Raw genomic sequence first — 23,737 nt, 5'->3', positions numbered from 1 at the left:
AAAAAACTATCATTAACCTGTTTCATTCTTACTGAAAGAATTCGCTAACTACGAAAGTATCATGTCCACCTACTCACGTTAAAGAAATTAAATGCATGATTGAAGAAAATAATAATTATTTAAAGAAATACTTTTATTATTCAATATGTCAAATATATGAACACTTTAAGCAAATAATAGTTGGTAAAAAATATCGATAATTATAAACGGAGAAAAAGTAGTTCGTCTACGATTGGTAAAATCTTAGCAAACACATGGCCGCAAATCTTCGGAAATATCCGTCTTAATTTGTAAACGCATACGATTGTTAGTTCGGTTCATTCCGTTGTTTTCCGTACATCTAGTCAGCCGTCTTTTACAGAAATAATATAAACAATTTTAATTCGTTGCTTCTTGGTTAGAATTATTATCGATAATAAAATTATTATTTTTAAAAGATAATAAGTTTGTTAATTTTATACGAATTTGTGGCAAATGTACTTATCATGAGAACTCGGTAGACTCCGTCAGTTTCCGGTATATCGTCGATGTCTCTAGTAGTATCTTTAATGGTAAGCATCTTTCTTTCTCTCTTTTATTATTATTATTATTATTTTTATGTTCACTCTGACTGTGGCAGCATTTAAAAAAAACAAAAAAAAAAAAAAAAAAAAACGTTTGATTCGTGTTTACATCTGACCCACATCTTTTGGATATTTTCATGGCTGGCTCCTTCCCTCTTTTAAATCCGATCATTAACTGGGCTTAGATTTTACCATTCGTCAATGACTTCATCCTTCTTTACGATTGAATAATTTGGTCAGAAAATGATTATTTCTTGAGAAATAACCTTAAACCAGGACGGAAAAGGAGACAGGAGACTGCTAACTAAACGAAATCCACCCTCTAAAAAGGAACCTGAGGGGACTGCTGCAAAGAAAATTAGTTATACTAACTATTATTACTATTATTTTATGACGAAACCTTATTATTTGTTATTACTACTTAACAGCAAGTAGTAAATGGACACACAACACTGGTTATTATTATTTTATTATTTATTATTACTATCGTTGTTGCTTAACTATTATTAACTAGTTCTTAACGTAGTAATTTGTAGCCTTTAATAATTAGTTAAACTAGTATTATCATTATTATGACTTACAAGAAAACAGTGTACTTATACAGAATACGGACCGTGCTGAAATAATGACGTTATGATTTAGAAACCCATTCTTAATATGTGGACGGTAGGGGGTGGGGCTTTGCTAACTATTCTGTACTTTCACCTAACAATTTAATAAACAAAAGCTACCGTAAAAAATTGAATTTAACTTTAAGATCCTATTTAAAAAGTGGCACGGTCCCTAAACTGCACAAGTGCACAAGTACTTAAAAATGGTGAATTGCTGTATACAAAAAGGGTTCTTCGTACTGTTTATTAACTCGTATGTGATAATTTAAAATGTTCTTTTTTATTTTTTTAAATAGTATTATGACAAATGCTTTGTTTTTTTAAACGTATGTTTACGTAAAAACTGGATATGCAAACATTTTTTTTTTTTACTTTTTCTTAACTAGACTTGTTAACTACTAGTTATATAAAACCATGCTCATATAATCCCTTATATATATATATATATATATATATATATATATATATATATATGGTTGTATAGTTAGTTTGGTTTGCTAGATGTAGATCCACTGAAACCCGTGTGTTTATTAAAGAGTCCTCAGTGAAGAGCAGATAAATAGTATGTTTATTATACAAACATTATTGATTACATATGTGCATACATGTTTCAGTGGAATCTCAATTTAAAGAGACCCACCTCACCAGACCTAAAAAAAGGCGACACACTCTTCGCCGAAGAGTCTCTTCGGTCTGATGAGATGGGTTTCTCTAAATTGAGATTCCACTGAAACATATATGCACATGTGTAACCAATAATGTTTGTATAATAAACGTGTGTGTGTGTACTTTTGCAGATTACGGACCTTGCTATTTTCTTAAATATGATTTTCATGTTAAATGCAATTTTGATGGTATCTTTTGTTTATTAAATTGTTAGGTGAAAGTACAGAATAGTTAACAAGCCCCCCCCCTCTGTGTTTAGAATAGTTTTCTACTTGTTCAGCACGGTCCATAAACTGCACAAGTATCCCAAAATTATTATTCTCGGTACTGTTTTGATTTAACTAGTACTATCGGTACTGTTTTGATTTAACTAGTACTATTGGCTATGTATGCATGTAAATAATTTATTTTGCTTTGTTCAAGTTTAGTTTGTCATTGTTTACAAAGGATTTACTTCCGTTTTGTGCGGACCATTCCGTTTCATCTTGAATGCCCCGAAAAAGTCCCCTTTGATTAATGTCTGTCAGTTAAAAATATTCTGTCATGCTGAAAAACAACCAAGTTCGTTTGCTTATTTTAAAACTTGTTAACATTAACCAGATGGGACTTTTTCAGGGCATTCAATGTGAAGCAGAATAGTCTGCACAAAACAGAAGTAAATCCTTTGTAAACAATCACAGACCCAACTTGAACAACGTCATTTATTTTGTTTATACTGTTATGATTTGTTTAAAAATGTGTTTACTGGTTCTGGTTCTTAACTAGTATTATTACTTGTTATGCATTTTTAATGTGTTTATTTGTAATCTTTTAAATAATTAGTTATATTATTATTATAACTTGTTTTTATTGTGTTTACTAAAAACAATACAAAATGAAATCTGCAACAAGGGTTCATCATTTAGTACTAACTAGTAATATAAACTATATATTTACTAGTTAATTATTTAGGAATGGTTAATTGTGATCTTTTAAATAATACTAGTTTAATGCCCTGATTTCTTTTTGCATTTAAACACTTATGTTATCGTGCTATTTTTTTAAAATAGTATTTTCAAATTAAATCCAAGTTTTATATATATATTTATTACGTTTTGACCCCAAACAAGGCACAGTACGACTTTGATATAAGGGGCTACTATCAGAGACATAAGATGTAGGGAGTTGAGCAGCAAGATGTCTGGTCACATTACACTTGAACTTCTGCATGTCAGTACAGTTGGAGAAGCAGGAACCCAGAAAGAAATTCCAAAGTCTAGCAGTTCTAGGGAAGAAACTATTAGAGTAGAAGGCTTTCTTACATCTTGGGATCTCTACTGTGAAGGGGTGGGATTTAGCTGCTTGTCAGGTTTGTTGGGAGTATTTATGTCGAGGGAGGTACAAGGGCTTGTAGTTTGTCGGAGCATCCACCATTAAAATACTTGTAGAACAAGCAGAGGGATGCAACATTTCATCGATGGGACAGAGGCTGAAGCTTAGATGCCAGTTCAGGGCCTATCAGATTGGTGACTCTTTATTGAACCTTGTCTAGGAGCGAGAGACTAGTAGCAGATGCACCAGCCCAAATGTGACAACAATACTCCATACATGGGCGAATAGTGGCCTTATAGAGGTACAGGATACTTTCAGGTGTCAGTAGTTTTCTAGCACGGTATTTTTTAAAAAGGAATTTAACTTTACGTTTAATACCAAGCAATGCCAGATACATCTTCTAATTAGTTATAATAGCATAATGGCTATTAGTTTTTTTTCATTGCCTTTTTTTTTTTTTTTTTTTTTTTTTTTATTACATTTTCACCCCAAACAAGATGCATTGCCACTTTGGTGTGGGGGGGGGGCTACTATCAGGGCCAGCAACTACTGGGGCACTATGTTGGGATTTGGGCAGCAAGATGTCGGTTCACGTTGCACTTGAACTTCTGCATGTCAGTAAAGTTGGGGAAGCAGGGACCTGGAATGGAATTCCAGAGTCTAGCGGTTCTGGGGAAGAAACTACTGGAGTAGAAAGATGTTTTACATCTAGGGATCACTACTGTGTGGGGGTGGGATTTAGCTGCCTGTCGGGTTTGTCGAGGGTGTCTACGTCGTGGGGGCACAAGTGTCTGCAGTTCGTCAGAGCATTCACCATTAAAATACTTGTAGAACAGGCAGAGGGAGTCAACATTTCGTCGATGGGACAGAGGCTGAAGCTTAGATGCCAGTTCAGGGCCTATCAGATTGGCGACTCTTTATTGAACCTTGTCTAGGAGCGAGAGACTAGTAGCAGATGCACCAGCCCAAATGTGACAACAATACTCCATACATGGGCGAATAGTGGCCTTATAGAGGTACAGGATACTTTCAGGTGTCAGTAGTTTTCTAGCACAGTAGAGAGAGCCTACCTTTTTCGCAGCGGCCCTGGCAATGTTTTCAATATAAGTGTTCCAACTCATGTTTCCTGTGAACGTTAGGCCAAGGAGTTTGAAAGATGTACTCTCAGACAGAGAGTCACTGGCCATTGCTATTGGTAGCAGAGAAGGTTTCTTGTAATTATTGAAGGAAACCAGTTTAGTCTTGTTAGTCTTGGCAGCATTGAATGTGACCATCCATTTATGTCCCCATTCCACTACAGATTGGAGGTCATCCTCTCGTGTTTTTGCCATTTCTTTAGATATGTGTTCATTTGTTTTCCTGTCATGCCTGTTATAGAGTGTAGTGTCATCAGCATATATACCTATCTCAGTTTTGTCGGGGAGGTCATTAATAAATATTAGGAACAATAAAGGTCCAAGGATAGACCCCTGAGGCACTCCCGCATTTATATCACACTGTTTAGATGTACGACCGTTGAGGACAACCTTGATTTTTCTCTTATCTAAGAAGGATTTAATTATGTTAATTATTCTACCAGTGATACCGTATGAGTTAATTTTCCTGAGGAGACCCTTGTGCCATACCCTGTCAAAAGCCTTAGATATATCTAGAGCTACCGCTCTGCCCTTCCCTGCTTCACCCCAAACAAGGCTCGATGCCACTTTGATGTAAGGGGATTACTATCTGGGACGTAAGTTGCAGGGATACTATGAAGGAAGTTGAGCAGCAAGATGTTTGTTTACATTACACTTGAACTTCTGCATGTCAGTACAGTTGGGAAAACAAGAACTCTGAAAGGAATTCCAAAGTGTAGCAGTTTTGGGGAAGAAACTATTAGAGTAGAAGGCTTTCTGGCATCTGGGGATCTCTACTGTGTAGGGGTGGGAATGCTTGTCAGGTTTGTTGGGAGTATTTATGTTGAAGGCGCACAGGGGCTTGTAGTTCATTGGAGCATTCACCATTAAAATACTTGTAAAACAGGCAGAGATGCAACATTTCATCGATGAGAGAGGCTTGAAGCGTAGCTATCAGGTTGGCGACTCTCTTTTGAACCCTGTCCAGGAGTGAGAACCTAGTAGCAGATGCACCAGCCCTAATGTAACAACAATACTCCATACATGGGCAGATGGTGGCCTTGTAGAGGTACAGGATACTTTCGGCTTTTAACTAGTATTATTAACTATATATTTACTAGTTATGCATCTAATAATTACTCTGTGTGTGTGTGTGAAACAGCACTAACCCTATTTGGGTTTGAAATAGGAAGTTCCATGAGAGTATGAAATTCACAAGTGATTCCCAGTTGCATGTATATCCCCATTAGGGGGGAGATGATGATGTTAGGTTTTTTTTTTTTTTTGAACTCTTACAGGGAGGTGTCGACGTCCTCCTACATAAAGCGCCTGGAACTCCCAAATTGATCACCCATTTTAGTAATGACCAGGCTCCATGTTGCTTAACTTCTGTGATCTGACAAGAACCGATGTGTCAACGTGATTATGCTGTATATTTGCCATAATTACTATATGCAATGATTTATTACTTCAAGGATGTCCTAAAATGGAGAAATGTTGCCACATTTGGGAGAGGGCTACTTGGTGCGCCCTATCCTGCCTTGATAGTTTAAAACTGGCTTTGAAATCTAGTACAGGATGCACTTTTTTTTTCTCTGCCGCCTTTTCCCCAGAGAAGAGACATCTCTGCTCTATCATTATTTTCGTGAGAAGTGCTAATCCGAACTTAAATCCATGGTTCCCTTTTTGCCAAACTTTCACAAAAAACACTCCGTTCTTTTGGTCAAGATCAAAGTGTAGTATCTGTTCTTCAGATGCTGCACTTCATTTTCTTGTTCTCTTTCGGTGGAGGAGAAATCCTTCACGACTGAGACAATTTTTATTTTTGTACCTTTTCTCCACGTTAAAAAACGACCCTGGTGTCTAACTCTGTCCCGTGTGGAGGCATAGTAAATAGGTACAACCACTATCAAGTTTCCCTCAGCTCTCTATAGGTGTCTAAATCTAAATACAGATTTCATGAACACAGCTTCTTTCCTAGAATTACCGACCAGTGGAACACAGCTCCATTTGTCTGCTTACCGACTGACTACAGTATGGTAACCTTCAAGTCTAATGTAAATAAGTTCTTGTTGAACCGTCCTCTTAAATAATCAAATTGTACCCAATTTACACCATTAACGATTACATTACTACCTTGCATTCATTAACCCTTATCCTCGAGTGACCTTTTGACCTTGATAAGTGGTGACTCCCTTGTGATATATATCTATAATATAAATCTCACCTGTTTAAATGTATGTATATATGTTTGTATGTCTGCTTAAAACTTGCTACAGCGGTGACGGATTTTCACAAGATCAGTATCGTTTTGAAGCTCGGATGACAAATATCGAAAAATTAGCTAAAAACATTAATTCCTTCCCCCTCAACTGGGCACTTTTCTACAAGGAGGGGGGCGCTCCCCCCCCCCTCGATATTTTCGAAAGTCATCTTCTCTTTTCGATTGACTAGCTTTAATTTAAACCTTCACCACTTCTGGTTTGGCGATGAACGTGACGGCAAATACGTCACTTTTTTTTTTTTTTCACGTTCTTTTACCCCTTAGCAGTACAGGGTTGAGCCTGCCTGCCTGCCTGCCTGCCTACTACCACTTTTATTTATTTTTTTCTCACCACACACCTCCAAAGCACCCAGGCTAGTGTGTGTGTGTGTGTGTATATATATATATATATATATATATATATATATATGTGTGTGTATAAGTGGTTATTATTGATACATTTTCTCAACTAATCTAATTATGTCCATAATGTACTAATTCTATATGTAATAGTTTAAAATGTTTACTTTTTAGTCCTTTAAATAATTAGTTATATTAGTGTTGTTATAATTATTACACTTAAGTTGTTTTTACTTAATGAAAACAATGGTTATATATAAATAGGGCTATTATAGATACTATTTCTTAGCTAGTATTAATAATAATATGTATTAGTTATGTAATAATTATAAAATCTTTATTTGTAATTAATTATATTAATATGACAATTTTTAGTTTTATTAAAAACAGTAAACAGATATGCAGTAAGGATTATTGGGAATTTTGCACTGAAGGCAACAAAACATAAAGTGATTTAAAAAACAAAACAAATGTATCAAAAATGTTACCAAAGGCAAGATAAATAACTCTTCTTCCTACCTGGATAAGTTTTAGAAACCCACCCTATAGATGTCACGGTAACATTTATGGGGTGAGTTTCTATTAGTGATGGAATGATTCCAATATTTTTCCCAATTCCGCACTAAATTCCTAATTCCAATACAATTACTGATTCCAATTCCTTATAAATCTCTAAATATTGAATTATAAATTTGTTATTTTCCCCGATTTCTGTAAAAAAAAAACATGTTAAATATGCAGATATTTTCCTAAACGTGAATTTATACTTGTGGAGGATGATCTATCGATTTTAGCTTCACTGGTGATTTAAAATCAATAAATATTATTTTATCATTTATTGCCAGCAATGGAAGATTTTTCTTTAAACAAAATAAAATAAAAGACACAAGAATCGTTTTGGCTTAGGAAAATAGGCATCAATTTTTCCGATTCCGATACCCCCAAATTTGTTGGTTTTTTTTTTTTCCCGATTCCCGATTCTGATTAATTGTCACAACACTAGTTTCTATTAGTATTTTGTTTAAATTTTGAGCTATTATCGATACTCCCAGATGACCTTTTCATGTCAATCAATTTTTCTTGTTCTAACTTAAGACTTGACACTACTTATGTACTAAAATCGAAACCAAAATATTTAACACTCCAGCCATGTTCCCTACCGTTTGAGCTATCAACAGATAGATAAAAAAGATTTAAAATGAAACCACTTCAAGCTATGAAAGAATTTGCACATGCGCAAATGTAATAGAAATATGTCGACAAATTGAAATGAACATTTTGCATTTCAACTTGCGGACATATTTCTGTCTGCGTTATTCATCCAAACAAAGATTTTACGCGTTATAAATACTCATACTTGGTGTATGATTATCATTTCCTGTTAATTGCATGTTATATGACCAGTAGTTTAAGAGTTTTTTACTTGGGAGTCACCACTTATCAAAGCTTGAAGGCCACTCGAGGATAAGTGTTAATGAATGTAAGGTGGTAGTGTAGTAATCGTTAATGGTGTAAATTGGATAGAATTTGAGACGGCCCAACAAGAACTTGTTTACATTAGACTTGAAGGCTACCATACTGTAGATGACCGGGAAGCAAGCTAGTGGAATAATGTTTCACAAGTGGGCAGTTCTAGGAAATAAGCTTTGTTCGTGGAATCTGTGTTTAGATTTAGGCACAGAGAGTGAGAGAAATTGTTTACAGTGGTTGCAGCCAGTTGAGTGCTTTTTTTTGTGTGTGTGAAAGTTCGGCAAGGGTGAACCATAAACTGGAGCCCAGTCGAGCACTTACCATGAAAACAACAATAGAGCAAAATTAAGCCTACAATATTCCCCGCTTATTGGTTAAATAATTTCACACACACACACACACACACACACACACACACACACACACACACACACACACACATCTACTGTTTTATTTATAAATTATTTTTAATTCTTTATATAATTAGTTACACGAATATGACTTTTTAAATTCTTTATTTTACTAAAAATCAGTGTACAAAAATAATTTTTTTTACAAACTCTTATTGTACTAATATTTACTAGTTATGCGTGTAATAATTAGTTTAATTTTATTATTTAACTAAATTATACTAGTATTATGACTAGTATTTAAAAAATTTATTTTTACAAAAACTGAACAAAATGGTTATTGTTAGTACTAGTTTCTTAACTAGTATTATTATTAACTATGTTGCAACATTTGCATTAAGTTTTGTAGTTATTATTATTAACTTTTAGTATATAAACATTAGTTTTAGTGGATCCCGTGTTAAAGTGTACGAAAGCTGCTAATGCTATAGCAATTACTATTTTGTTTACAAAAAAGAAAAGAGTAATTTGTGTTTTTTAACTGATTTGTTAACTCCTGAATAAGGTGGCCATTTCTTCATGACTAGTTTTGTCTTTTTCGTAGCGGTGACAAGTCAGCACCTGATTTGCAAGGATACTATTTAGGGAATTGGGCAGCGAGACATTACACTTGAACTTCTGCCTGTCAGTACAGTAAGGGAAGCAGGGGCCTGGGAGGGAATTCCAAAATGTGGCAGTCCGAGGGGAAAAAACTATTTTAGTAGAAGACTTTACAGCATCGAGTTAAATTATTTTGTACCCTCCTTTGATATGTCTATATTTATTTATTTATTTTTTTAATGGCTATGTTGTTGTCTATGGTTAACTACATAAAATCTTTCCTAAGCAATTTAAAATCAAATCCTTAAACTACTAACCCTAAATCCAGATGGCAACATCACTCCTGCCACCAAAAAACTCTTAATCCTACCATTAACATAACTTTGAGTAGCAATGTTCCATTCCAAATCCCCTTTCCTAAGCAACTTAAAAAAAAAAAAAAAAAAGACTCTGCCTTTAACTAACCCTAAGTCTAAATGGTAATTTTCATCTCCTTCTGAAATAAATTTTTCGAAGTAACCAAGTAGGTACGGGCAAAATGAATGCCGATGCTCAAAATGTATAAACATTTTGACCCCTCCCTTTATTTAAAAATTTACCAAAAATCAGGAAATTAATCAATTTTAATGGAATTTTCAGTATTCATAAAATAATGATCACGGAATATAATGAACCCATTATTTTTATTTAAATCTTAGGGGAAATGTATTATTTTGTTTAAACAAAAAATACCTTTATTAAAGTTATGGTTTTCTGTAGTAAAAAAAAAAAAAAAAAAAAAATGAAAATTTATTTTTGCTTTTTTCATGAAAATAAAGCATCGTAAATTATAACAATTTTTAAAAATTAAATTTTTACAGGAACATTACGAAAAAATGAATATTAATGAATTCGATATAACTCAAAGAAAAATGAATTTCTCAAACTACCGATATTACCATTGAATTAAGCATTGTTTATTTAATGTTTTCACAAAAAAAATTATAATAGCAAAAATATTTCTACTTTTTTTTTTAAAAGTACAGATTTCACATAATTTTTATATGCAAAATTTTAATAATTTCCTTGCTCGCAAGAATGTGAAACTTTCGGTGTAACATAATTTTTATATAATCTCAAACAATAATAAAAAAAAAAAAATTAATTTAAAAACAGGAACATAAAAATAAATTAAATTAAAAAATGAATAAAATTGATACAAATTTTCGGAATAGGAATGTACGGATGCACGTCTGGGGGGGGGGGGAAGAAATCTTACACCCCTACCTCGTTTTACTATCATGACTTCATTTTGAAACAATGTTTCGATTGGCTGTAATTTTACAAACCGTTATTGGTTGGTTTTTGGGCGAACGGCAGAATTACTTGCGTTTTGAGGGCTAATTAAGCTATTTTTTGTACAAAGGTGTTTTTTTTTTATTTAATTCAATATCTTAGGACTTTACTTTACTAATTATCTTTGAAATAGACTCAGAAAACTAATATTTATCTTTTTAAAGGATTTTTACAATGAATCTATTTAACTTCAAAATTTAGCTGAATTGGTTAGCTCGCCGTGAACACATTTTCATAACTTCTTTTTTCACGTGTACAAATATTTTTTTCCTTTAGGAAATTAACTTTAGTCTTTCAAATACAATCAAAAAGTAGTCAGAAACATTAAAAAAAATTATGATAAATCGGTTTTCAAAACTAGGTCCCTCTATCTTTATCCGCCCATTTTTGCCCGTACCTACCAAGTAAGAGTAGATAGTATCTTTAAGAGTGCAGTGGTCTATTGTCGCCTGGACTTAAGGTTAGTTAGTGGTAGTTCTTTTTTTTTCCTTTAGCATCTGAAAAATGCTAATTTTATTCATGATCCAGGATATTTAAAAAAAACAAAAAACAAAAAAAAACCAAAAAAAAACAAAAAAAAAACAAAAAAACAAAAACACACAAAATATTCAAAAATCAAAAAATAAGTTAAAAAAAAAATTTCTTGGCTGCTTTATTGCACGATAAAAGTTGAGTATTTTGATTAAGAAAGAAAGACGAAGGAGTTAGCCGAACTAAATCAGAAAGAAAGAGAGTATCCAACTTTGACTTGTCGCCTTTACGAAAAACAGACAAAATTGATCATGAAAAAATGTCCGATTCATCAGGGAGTTAACATCTGCAAAAATATAAGCGATTTGTTATGAATTTTGTTTTTATGTTCATACTATTTTGCAAGTGGTTTTTGCATGTAATTAGTTCTTATGATTAACTAGTATTTTGGAATAGTTCTAAACTAATACTATATAACTTGTGTTAATTCTAATTTTTGGTACAAGCATCTATGTATTAATACCATAAACGGTTTACATGTATGTATTAATACCATAAACGGTTTACATGTATGTATTAATACCATAAACGGTTTACATGTATGTATTAATACCATAAACGGTTTACATGTATGTATTAATACCATAATAGGTTTACATTTATGTATCAAAACGTTTACATGTATATATCCATACCATAATAGGTTTACATGTATATATCTATGCCATAATAGGTTTACATGTATATATCCATACCATAATAGGTTTACATGTATATATCTATGCCATGATAGGTTTGCATGTATATATCTATGCCATAATAGGTTTACATGTATATATCCATACCATAATAGGTTTACATGTAGATATCTATGCCAAAATAGGTTTGCATGTATATATCTATGCCATAATAGGTTTACATGTATATACAAATGCCATAATAGGTTTACATGTATATATCTATGCCATAATAGGTTTGCATGTATATATCTATGCCATAATAGGTTTGCATGTATATATCTATGCCATAATAGGTTTACATGTAGATGTCTATGCCATGATAGGTTTACATGTATATATCTATGCTATAATAGGTTTACATGTATATATCTATGCCATAATAGGTTTACATGTATGTATCTATGCCATGATAGGTTTGCATGTATATATCTATGCCATAATAGGTTTACATGTATATATCCATACCATAATAGGTTTACATGTATATATCTATGCCATAATAGGTTTACATGTATATATCTATGCCATAATAGGTTTACATGTATATATCAATGCCATAATAAGTTTACATGTATATATCTATGCCATGATAGGTTTGCATGTATATATCTATGCCATAATAGGTTTACATGTATATATCCATACCATAATAGGTTTACATGTAGATATCTATGCCAAAATAGGTTTGCATGTATATATCTATGCCATAATAGGTTTACATGTATATATCAATGCCATAATAGGTTTACATGTATATATCAATGCCATAATAGGTTTACATGTATATATCTATGCCATAATAGGTTTGCATGTATATATCTATGCCATAATAGGTTTGCATGTATATATCTATGCCATGATAGGTTTACATGTAGATGTCTATGCCATGATAGGTTTACATGTATATATCTATGCTATAATAGGTTTACATGTATATATCTATGCCATAATAGGTTTACATGTATATATCTATGCCATAATAGGTTTACATGTATGTATCTATGCCATAATAGGTTTGCATGTATATATCTATGCCATAATAGGTTTACATGTATATATCAATGCCATAATAGGTTTACATGTATATATCTATGCCATAATAGGTTTACATGTATATATCTATGCCATAATAGGTTTACATGTATATATCTATGCCATAATAGGTTTACATGTATATATCTATGCCATAATAGGTTTACATGTATATATCCATACCATAATAGGTTTACATGTATATATCTATGCCATAAAAGGTTTGCATGTATATATCTATGCCATAATAGGTTTACATGTATATATCTATGCCATAATAGGTTTACATGTATGTATATATGCCATAATAGGTTTACATGTATGTATCTATGCCATAATAGGTTTACATGTATATATCTATGCCATGATAGGTTTACATGTATATATCTATGCCATAATAGGTTTACATGTATGTATCTATGCCATGATAGGTTTGCATGTATATATCTATGCCATAATAGGTTTACATGTATATATCTATGCCATAATAGGTTTACATGTATATATCTATGCCATAATAGGTTTACATGTATATATCTATGCCATAATAGGTTTACATGTATATATCTATGCCATAATAGGTTTACATGTATATATCTATAGCATAATAGGTTCACATGTATGTATCTATGCCATGATAGGTTTACATGTATATATCTATGCCATAATAGGTTTACATGTATATACCTATGCCATAATAGGTTTACATGTATATATCTATACCATAATAGGTTTACATGTATATATCTATGCCTTAATATGTTTACATGTATATATCCATACCATAATAGGTTTACATGTAGATATCTATGCCATAATAGGTTTGCATGTATATCTCTATGCCATAATAGGTTTACATGTATATATCTATGCCATAATAGGTTTGCATGTATATATCTATGCCATAATAGGTTTACATGTATATATCTGTGCCATGATAGGTTTACATGTATATATCTATGCCATGATAGGTTTACATGTATATATCTATGCCATAATAGGTTTACATGTATATATCTATGCCATAATAGGTTTACATGTATATATCAATGCCATAATAGGTTTACATGTATATATCTATGCCATGATAGGTTTACATGTATATATCCATACCATAATAGGTTTACATGTATATATCTATGCCAAAATAGGTTTGCATGTATATATCTATGCCATAATAGGGTTACATGTATATATCAATGCCATAATAGGTTTACATGTATATATCTATGCCATAATAGGTTTGCATGTATATATCTATGCCATAATAGGTTTGCATGTATATATCTATGCCATAATAGGTTTACATGTATATATCTATGCCATCATAGGTTTACATGTATATATCTATGCCATCATAGGTTTACATGTATATATCTATGCCATAATAGGTTTACATGTATATATCTATGCCATAATATGTTTACATGTATATATCAATGCCATAATAGGTTTACATGTATATATCTATGCCATGATAGGTTTGCATGTATATATCTATGCCATAATAGGTTTACATGTATATATCCATACCATAATAGGTTTACATGTAGATATCTATGCCAAAATAGGTTTGCATGTATATATCTATGCCATAATAGGTTTACATGTATATATCAATGCCATAATAGGTTTACATGTATATATCTATGCCATGATAGGTTTGCATGTATATATCTATGCCATGATAGGTTTACATGTATATATCCATACCATAATAGGTTTACATGTATATATCAATGCCATAATAGGTTTACATGTATATATCTATGCCATAATAGGATTGCATGTATATATCTATGCCATAATAGGTTTACATGTATATATCCATACCATAATAGGTTTACATGTATATATCTATGCCATAATAGGTTTGCATGTATATATCTATGCCATAATAGGTTTGCATGTATATATCTATGCCATAATAGGTTTACATGTATGTATCTATGCCATAATAGGTTTACATGTATATATCTATGCCATAATAGGTTTACATGTATATATCTATGCCATAATAGGTTTACATGTATATATCTATGCCATAATAGGTTTGCATGTATATATCTATGCCATAATAGGTTTGCATGTATATATCTATGCCATGATAGGTTTACATGTATATATCTATGCCATGATAGGTTTACATGTATATATCTATGCCATGATAGGTTTACATGTATATATCTATGCCATGATAGGTTTACATGTATATATCTATGCCATGATAGGTTTACATGTATATATCTATGCCATGATAGGTTTACATGTATATATCTATGCCATGATAGGTTTACATGTATATATCTATGCCATGATAGGTTTACATGTATATATCTATGCCATGATAGGTTTACATGTATATATCTATGCCATAATAGGTTTACATGTGTATATCTATAGCATCACACGTTTACGCTCGTATATATCTATAGCATAACACGTTTACGCCCGTATATATCTATAGCATAACACGTTTACGCCCGTATATATCCATAGCATAACACGTTTACGCCCGTATATATCCATAGCATAACACGTTTACGCCCGTATATATCCATAGCATAACACGTTTACGCCCGTATATATCCATAGCATAACACGTTTACGCCCGTATATATCCATAGCATAACACGTTTACGCCCGTATATATCCATAGCATAACACGTTTACGCCCGTATATATCCATAGCATAACACGTTTACGCCCGTATATATCCATAGCATAACACGTTTACGCCCGTATATATCCATAGCATAACACGTTTACGCCCGTATATATCCATAGCATAACACGTTTACGCCCGTATATATCCATAGCATAACACGTTTACGCCCGTATATATCCATAGCATAACACGTTTACGCCCGTATATATCCATAGCATAACACGTTTACGCCCGTATATATCCATAGCATAACACGTTTACGCCCGTATATATCCATAGCATAACACGTTTACGCCCGTATATATCCATAGCATAACACGTTTACGCCCGTATATATCCATAGCATAACACGTTTACATCATTATATCAATACCTTTACATGTATGTGCTAATATTCTTTCTTTGAAGATTGTGATGCTCGATATATGGCAGCCAAACCACCTGCCAACATTGCCCTGCTTTTTATTGAAACCAACAGAGAGCTCATTTTAGTATCATTGCTGTTCCTTTAAGTGCAGTTGTCTGGATCTCTTTTGCACTTGGTTCACCAGGAATATTAGTTAGGTAGGACTTCAGGTTCTTCTTCGTAAGCCCTGTGGCACCTATAATAACTAGTATGATTGATATCTAAGTTTTCAGTTTCTTTTCATATCATACATGAAACCTTGAGATTTTGTCTGACCTTTATATATCAATACCATGAAAGCTTTACATGTATACCATAATACCTTTAATGGATGTAAATGTGTCATAGTTTCCAGATTATAAATTATTCGATCGGGAGATCCTATTTATTAAAAATGAGGATAAAAGGTGATAGCATATTATGAACATTAAATTTGAATAGATTTAATGTTCGTACTATGTTATCACCTTCTATCCCCGTTTTAATAAATAGGATCTCCCGATCACCAAAGGTGCAATGTGAAAAATTTTTTTTTTAAATGATGTTGCTTTTGGACTGTACATGAAACTAAAATATACATTCCTAGTTTTCTGGCTAGTAATGAAGGGTAATATATGTTCTACCGCTCCAGAAGATATCTCACTACTGATGCAATTCTCTATCTATATAAAAGCCAAGTACGTCCAAGGATGGAATACTGTTGCCATATCTGGGCCGGCGCTGCTAAAAACAGCCTATCCTGCCTTGACAGAGTACAAAATAGACTTTGTGGTTTAGTGGGGGATGCCCTTTTCTCTACCCTGCAACCTCTCTCCCACAGAAGAGACGTTGCGAGCCTGTCCTTGTTTTATCATTATTTCCATGGCAGATGCTCGTCTGAACTCCAATCTCTGGTCCCCCTTCGCCAATCTTTCACGAAAAACACCCGTCTAGCTGAATCCACTGTGAAAAATTTCCCCCACTCTATATCTGTGCCTAAATCAAAACGCGGATTCCATGAACAAAACTTCTTTCTTAGAACTGCACGCCTGTGGAACTCTGTTCCGTCTGCTTCTTCCCTCCGGACTACAACTTGGATGTCTTCAAGTCCAATGCTAACAAATTCCTAATGAACCGCCCCCTTAAGTAAACACTTCAGCAAATCTCCTCACTAACGTAATGTACTTGCAATAACCCTTATCCCTGAGTGGCTTCCGGGCCTTGATAAGTGGTGATCACTGTGTAAAAAAAAAAAAAAAAAAAAAAAAAAAAAAAAATGGTATAATGATATTGTCGGTTTTCCGTTCAAGCAATGGAAATTTGTCACAAATGCCTATAAGGATATTGGAGATAAACCATAATAACCAGATATATTGAGACACTACATTAACCAGATTACTTAGATAAATACTTTACCAGTTTTGACAAAAGGGCTACAATAATATCGCGGGGTCTCCATTCACACTGAATGTCCACAGAATACCTAGCAGCAATATATTACATATGAAAGATGCTGTTGTGGAATTTCCAAGGGTCGCACGAGTAAACATAGCTGATCTAATTGTATCAGCAAGAAAATTATTAGTACAATGAAAGAATTATGAATTGTTACAAAGGTAATGGGGAAAGCTCTCGATAGCGGTAATTAATTGGATCAAATCCTGAAAATGATTGAGAGAATAATTGAGCAGCAAATAACAAGTTTCCTCATCATCATCATCATCATCATCATAGTCTGTCAGTCTCGACGATGACTAGTTAGGGCCACCATGCTTTATTCCTCGGTGTTGGCGTAGTCTCACTCCATCACCACAGGACTTCCCACCTTGGCTCCAAACTTGCTTGCGCAGTTTAGGTGCAGTATCTGTTGCGCATCAGATAGACACCCTCTGAATCTTCAATGTTCATGTCCAGTGGAGCGAACCCGCGACGACTGGCAGCAGAGGAGGCTGCAGCTTCTGGCCGAAAGTAATCTCAGTGAGGTAGACAGTCGCCCTACTATGCCTTTTTTTTTACACGGTGGTCACCACTTATCAAGGCCCGGAAGCCACTCAGGGATAAGGGTTATTGCAAGTACATTACGTTAGTGTGGAGATTTGATGAAGTGTTTATACGGAAAAGAAAGAAGCAGAATATTATGAGTTTAAAAAGAATCTGAATTGGGGGAGGGGTATTGAAATCGCTCCAGAATTAAGAATTGCAACAATGACCATATATTATAATGATATTCGAAAATATCAGTCATGCAGTTTGTCAGCCTTGACGATGACTAGTTAGGGCCTCGGTGCTTTATCCTTCGGTACAGGACTTTCCACCTTGGCTCCTAACTTGCGCAGTTTAGGTGTAGTATCTGTTGCGCATCAGATAAACACCTTCTGAACCTTTTAATGCTCATGTCCAGTGGAGCAAACCCGCGACGACTGGCAGCAAAGGAGGCCACAACTTCTGGCCGGAAGTAATCTCGGTGAGGTAGACAGTCGCCCTATCGTGTTTTCTTTCTGGATGAGGTTCCATAGCCTTTTAAGGAAAACTGCACATCAGATAAACACCCTCTGAATCTTCAATGCTCATGTCCAGTGGAGCGAACCCGCGATGACTGGCAGCAGAGGAGACTGCAGCTTCTGGCCGAAAGTAATCTCGGTGAGGTAAACAGTCGCCCTACTATGCCTTTTTTTTTTTACATGGTGGTCACCACTTATCAAGGCCCGGAAGCCACTCAGGGATAAGGGTTATTGCAAGTACATTACGTTAGTGTGGAGATTTGATGCCTTTTTTTTTTCTAGATGAGGTTCCATAGCCTTTTAAGGAAAACTGCAAGGCAGCAGTAGAATTTGAAGCCAGAGTTCCCATCTCTTAGCCTTTTGCTGTGATAAGGCCCACAAGGCAGTAGTATTTGATTTTGGGGTTGATTCCCCTAGTCTTCACCCAACCAAGAGCACCCAAAAGACAGTGGGGTAGGGGTCAGTAGTGTGCCAGGGCATGTCCACACATCAGTGGGCCATAACGCACTACCTCTGGAGTCCCCTACTACTTCGAGATCTCCTACAAGTTTAGAAGTCGGATAAACCTAGATGAAATGTACAGGGTGGAATGATAAAGTTGTCACCTATCTAAAACGACACTACAACTTTATTTAAAAATTTTTATTGAAAAAAATCAATTCAGGTAACTTGATTATGTAGTATAGTTGACATCTATTCAATGTAGCCGCCTTCAGCATCACTTACCACCTCGATACAATTCCAGAACTGGGGCATGCCTTTTCCACAAGCGCCGGTGGGAGCTTGGCAGATGGTGGCAATCAGGCTGGCTTTGGTGTTGTGGGAGGTCATGTTGGTGATTTTCTTGACATGTGGGGGGCAGTGATAGAAGGGTACAAAGTTGTAGCAGTCCTTCCGAAGCCAAGACTAGGTCTCATTGGACTTGTGAGCTGGCGATTTGTACACAACTGGTCAACTACTAGATGGCCTGCAACAAAAAAAAGAAAACTGGTTTTCATCAAATGGAAATGGAATCATTTTGTCTTTTCTAGGCCAACAATTTTATCGTTCTGCCCTGTAGTTTGGTTTTATAACTTGGCAAAATACCACTGCTGTTATGTTTATCCAGAAACAAATGCAAGAGAAGTAACTTGGTAAGAAGAAGAACCTGTATTTTGCTTTTGTATATCTGGAGAAAGCTTTTGACTGAGTGCCAAGAGAGGATATCTAATGGGCTTTCTCTAAACTAGAGGTAAAGTTGTGGTTAGTGAAAGTTCAAGCAATGTACAGGAATGCTCAAAGTTGTATTAGAATCAACAACTTTAATGATTGTCAATCACTGTGGCCAATACCGGCATCCCGGGTCACGACCCTTAGTTATCTGCATGACGGTTGATGCGGTATGGAATTCTGGTTTGATTTCAAATCACATTGAATCTTTCAATAGCTTAGATAATCTCACTTGCGTGAGCTACGTCTACAAGTGAAACGCAATAGTCTCTCAATTAGATTGGTTGACTCTGACCATGGATCAATGATTGATTCTTTCACTCAGCGTCTTTTGTACCCTGTCGTTGACTGGTTCTTAAGTTCTTCCGCCAAGACGCGCCACTGTCATGCTGCTCCCCATGACATCACCAGAGCCCTGTTAGCCAGTTCAGCTTCTACATCAATCTGCCCGCTATAGGTGGCCCTACCAGATTACTGGAGATTATATTCTGATTCTGTCACAATTTAGGTCTGAAATGAGTCTCTTTTATCCAACGGTATAGCCTAATGAAGCAATCCTGGACTGTTGCTACCTCTGCACGAACTATGACATGGGTTTGGTATTTGTGAAGGAAATTTAATGATAAAGTAATCTACACAAGAGTACTGTACTTTTGTTTTTACTCGCGTTCATCCCTAACAAGGCATATTGCCACTTAGACATAAGCAACTACTATTTGGGACCATGCCTAGGAAAGATTAACAAGATGTTGGTTTACATTACATTTAAATTTCTGCATATCGGTGCTGCCAGGGAAGCAGGTAGCAGTAAAGGAATTCCAAAGTCTAGCTGTTTGAGAGAAGAAACTATTAAAATAGAGCTTTCTGGCATTAGGGACCTCAACAGTGAAGGGGTGAGACTTTGTTGCTAAGTAGGTTTGTCAGGCATATGTAGTGCAATGAGTTCATCAGAACACATTCTATTTAAAATACTTGTAAATCAGGCACAGAAATGCAATATTGCGGTGATAGGACAGTGGTTGGAGCTTAGTTGACAAAGTGGGACCTATTAGGTTGAAAGGTTTTTTTTTTTTTTTTTTACCCTATCCAAGAGGCAGAGGCTAGTGATAGATGCACCAGTTCAGATGTGGCAACAATACTCCATGCATGAGCAAATGGTGGCTGTGTAAAGATACAGGATACTCTTAGATGTGAATCGTCTTCTAGCTTGATAGAGGGAACCCACCTTCTTTACAGCAGCCTTCACAATTTCCTAAATGTATTTGTTTCAGTACTGAGTTTGTTGCTTTGTATTTGTCTTAGAAGTCTTGTTCAAGGAGTTTTGTATGAATTGTCCGAAAGAAATGGTGTATGCTAATGATTTGATATTTGCCTTGTGTGTGTGTGTGTGTGTGTGTGTGTGTGTGTGAAACAATGGATGACTTCAAGACTTGGGAGAAAATGCTATGAAAAGTAAAGATCTGAGAATGAATGTTATCGAGATCAAAGTGATGATCAGTGTTTATGTAACGTTGTACATTTTTAATTTAAGTTTTTTTTTGTTTTTTTTTTTAAAGGCTTTGTTACCTTTTAATGGTCCCAACACGTTGTAGACTCAGTCGCATGGAACAAAAGAAAGGGGGGGGGAAACTATTCACTTTCTTTTTTAACAAAAGCCTTTATATTTATATCTGGTATTTTCAACAACGCATTGTTTCTAAATATATAAACAGTTCATTTCTCCTGTCTCCGTCTGTGCGTGATTTTTTTGTCTTGGCTCTGACACTACCCACCACATTTCGAATCCAACTTCTCCGAACACTTGTATCTCGAACATGTCTTTTCCCGCTCTCTTGTGTCTCCAACATGTCTTTAATATGTGCTTCTCTGAACACCCTTCTCTGTCCACGTGTCTTTTTATCTCTGCTTTTTCTTTCCCTTTACTGTGACGTCACATTGCACACTGATTTAGTCATTTGCATATGGCTGCTGCTACTAACCCAGTGTCAGCGGCTTTGTTACAGTTATAGTGTTCGAAAGTTCCCCTGCTCAGTTTGTGGATAGAAAGTAGAGTGCAATTGAGCTTTTTTGTTGTATCTATAACCATGGACTACTCGGTAAGTGAATTACTGGTAATTTGAGAGCGGATAACCAGTTTGTATGCACAACAATAGAAATGGATGAAAACTCCGATATGGACAAAATATATTTAGTTGGCAACGCGATTCAGGTTGTCAAAAAGTTTTGTTAGCTTAACATTGGAGTGCAAGGAAGAGCAGGTGCTGATATGATTGCAAGAATTAAGAGTGGATGGCATACGAAGGGAAGAGTCTATCAGACGTGTGTACACAGGTGTTATGTATGGAAGTGAAATCTGGCTGGTGAGAGTTGAAGATATGCATTGCATGGAGAGAAATGATAGGAGAATGATACAATGTGTGTGATGTGGATGTTTAAGATGGTTTTAAATCTGATGACCCTAGAGGAAGATTCAGTCTGGACAGTATAGGGAGATGTGTGCAGAACAGGAGATTTCATTGGTGTGATCACATTGAAAGGATAAGTTGTTGGGTTAGTAAATGTAGAAATAGCGGGGTTAATTGGCAGGGTTAGGCTAAGGAAAGCATGAGAGGAAGTTCTAAAGATAAACTTGAGAATAAAGGGGGAAAATAGAGACCTGGCCAGAGATAGGTTAGTCTGGAAGTCAAGTTTTAAAAGTGGTGTAATACCTGCCATCTTGTAAAGCAAACATTAAACCGAATGATGACGACTTTATACTAGTTTGTTTACAAGATAAATTTTAGTTTTAAAGTCCAACTCATCATAAATGTTTACAAAAAATTACTTGCAAAGTTAATTAGTCAACACTAGTATTGGGCTTGTAATAATTTTGTTTACAAAACAACTTTGACCTTTTGTCTCTTCCGGGTTCCTACTTTCCCAACTGTACTGACATGCAGAAGTTCAAGTGTAATGTGAACAGACATCTTCCTGCTGAACTCCCTGCAACTTAGATCATTGATAGTAGCTCCCTACATCAAAATGGCACTGCGCCTTGTTTGGGGTAAAAATGTAAAAAAAAAAAAAAATTACAGATGTAATAATGCATTATATATGTGAAATCATACAGCTTCCTATACCAGTAGTTTCTTTTCAATGACTATAAGGTTGTGGAATTCTCTTCCTGCTCACTGTTTTCCTTCGCCGACAACCTTGGTCTTTTCAAGACTAAGACCAATTGGCATCTCCTATCTTTGCAATAATCAGCTTTCATTCTTGTTAGTATCTTTCATCAAGTGGCTTCATGCCTTGTCTCGAACGATTTCTATATAAAAAGAAAATGGCTGGCATGGCCTCATCACTAAATCATTGTATTGATGAAAAATGTCATCAACAGTCTATGACTTCCCAAACACAACAAAGGAAGACATTCCATTGTTCAGGTTGCAGAAGATGTTACCATAATTTCATTTTTATAAGCACTGTTTGGGTGCTTTTCTTTTTCTTTCTTTTTAAAGGAGTCACCACTTATCCCCAGTGGCCTCCAGTCCTTGATAAGGGTTACTGAATGTACGGTAGTCAATGGGACAATATCATAGTAATCGTTAGTGGATATTTGGTAAATTGGATTACTTAAGGGGACGGCTCATCAAGAACTTGTTTACGTTAGACTTGGAGATGACCATATTGTAGTCAGCTGGGAAGCAAGCAAACGGGAGGAAGTTCCACAGGCGTGCAGTTCTAAGAAAGGGTGCTTCTGTAGAATTTTAATCTAATCAAACCGATTATTATTGAATTAAACCTAAAATTTGGGTCAGGCTTAAAAACAAGCAAACAAATAGCAGTGTTTGATTTCATTTAATTAATATTTTCAAAATAAAAATGTGAAAAAGGATATTTTTAACTGTTACAGAATAAAAAAAAAAGGGGAGGGGTAGTAATAAAACAAAACAAACAAACAAATATGCAACAAATAAATGTTACCAAAGGCAAGATAAATTACTCTTCCATTTACCTGAATAAGTTTGTGCTTCAAAACAATGTCCACTTAGTTCAGTTAACACGGAAAAACATGGCTGTCGTAAGCATTATACTAGAACCCTTAATA

At 34.8% G+C, this 23,737-nt stretch overlaps 1 protein-coding gene across 2 annotated transcripts in view; it reads left to right on the top strand.

Annotated features, from left to right (window-relative positions):
- Nucleotides 1–342: 342 nt before the first annotated feature.
- The window catches only part of LOC145261030 (CTD nuclear envelope phosphatase 1-like), a 178,544-nt gene continuing 155,149 nt past the window's right edge, over nt 343–23,737 (top strand). The window contains exon 1 of one of the 2 annotated variants that reach the window (XM_080119167.1): nt 343–551. The gene's annotated coding sequence lies outside the window, so the exon portion shown is untranslated. Of the gene's footprint in view, nt 552–571; nt 1,019–23,737 lie in introns of those variants that run through there. The other variant, XM_080119168.1, reaches the window with a different exon arrangement.

The sequence above is a fragment of the Euprymna scolopes genome, chromosome 37, assembly GCF_053919585.1.
Source record: "Euprymna scolopes isolate OS-2025 chromosome 37, ASM5391958v1, whole genome shotgun sequence".
NCBI classification, from domain to species: Eukaryota; Metazoa; Mollusca; class Cephalopoda; order Sepiida; family Sepiolidae; genus Euprymna; species Euprymna scolopes.
Note: the sequence above shows the minus strand (reverse complement) of the source record. Positions and strands in the feature narration are given on the sequence as shown.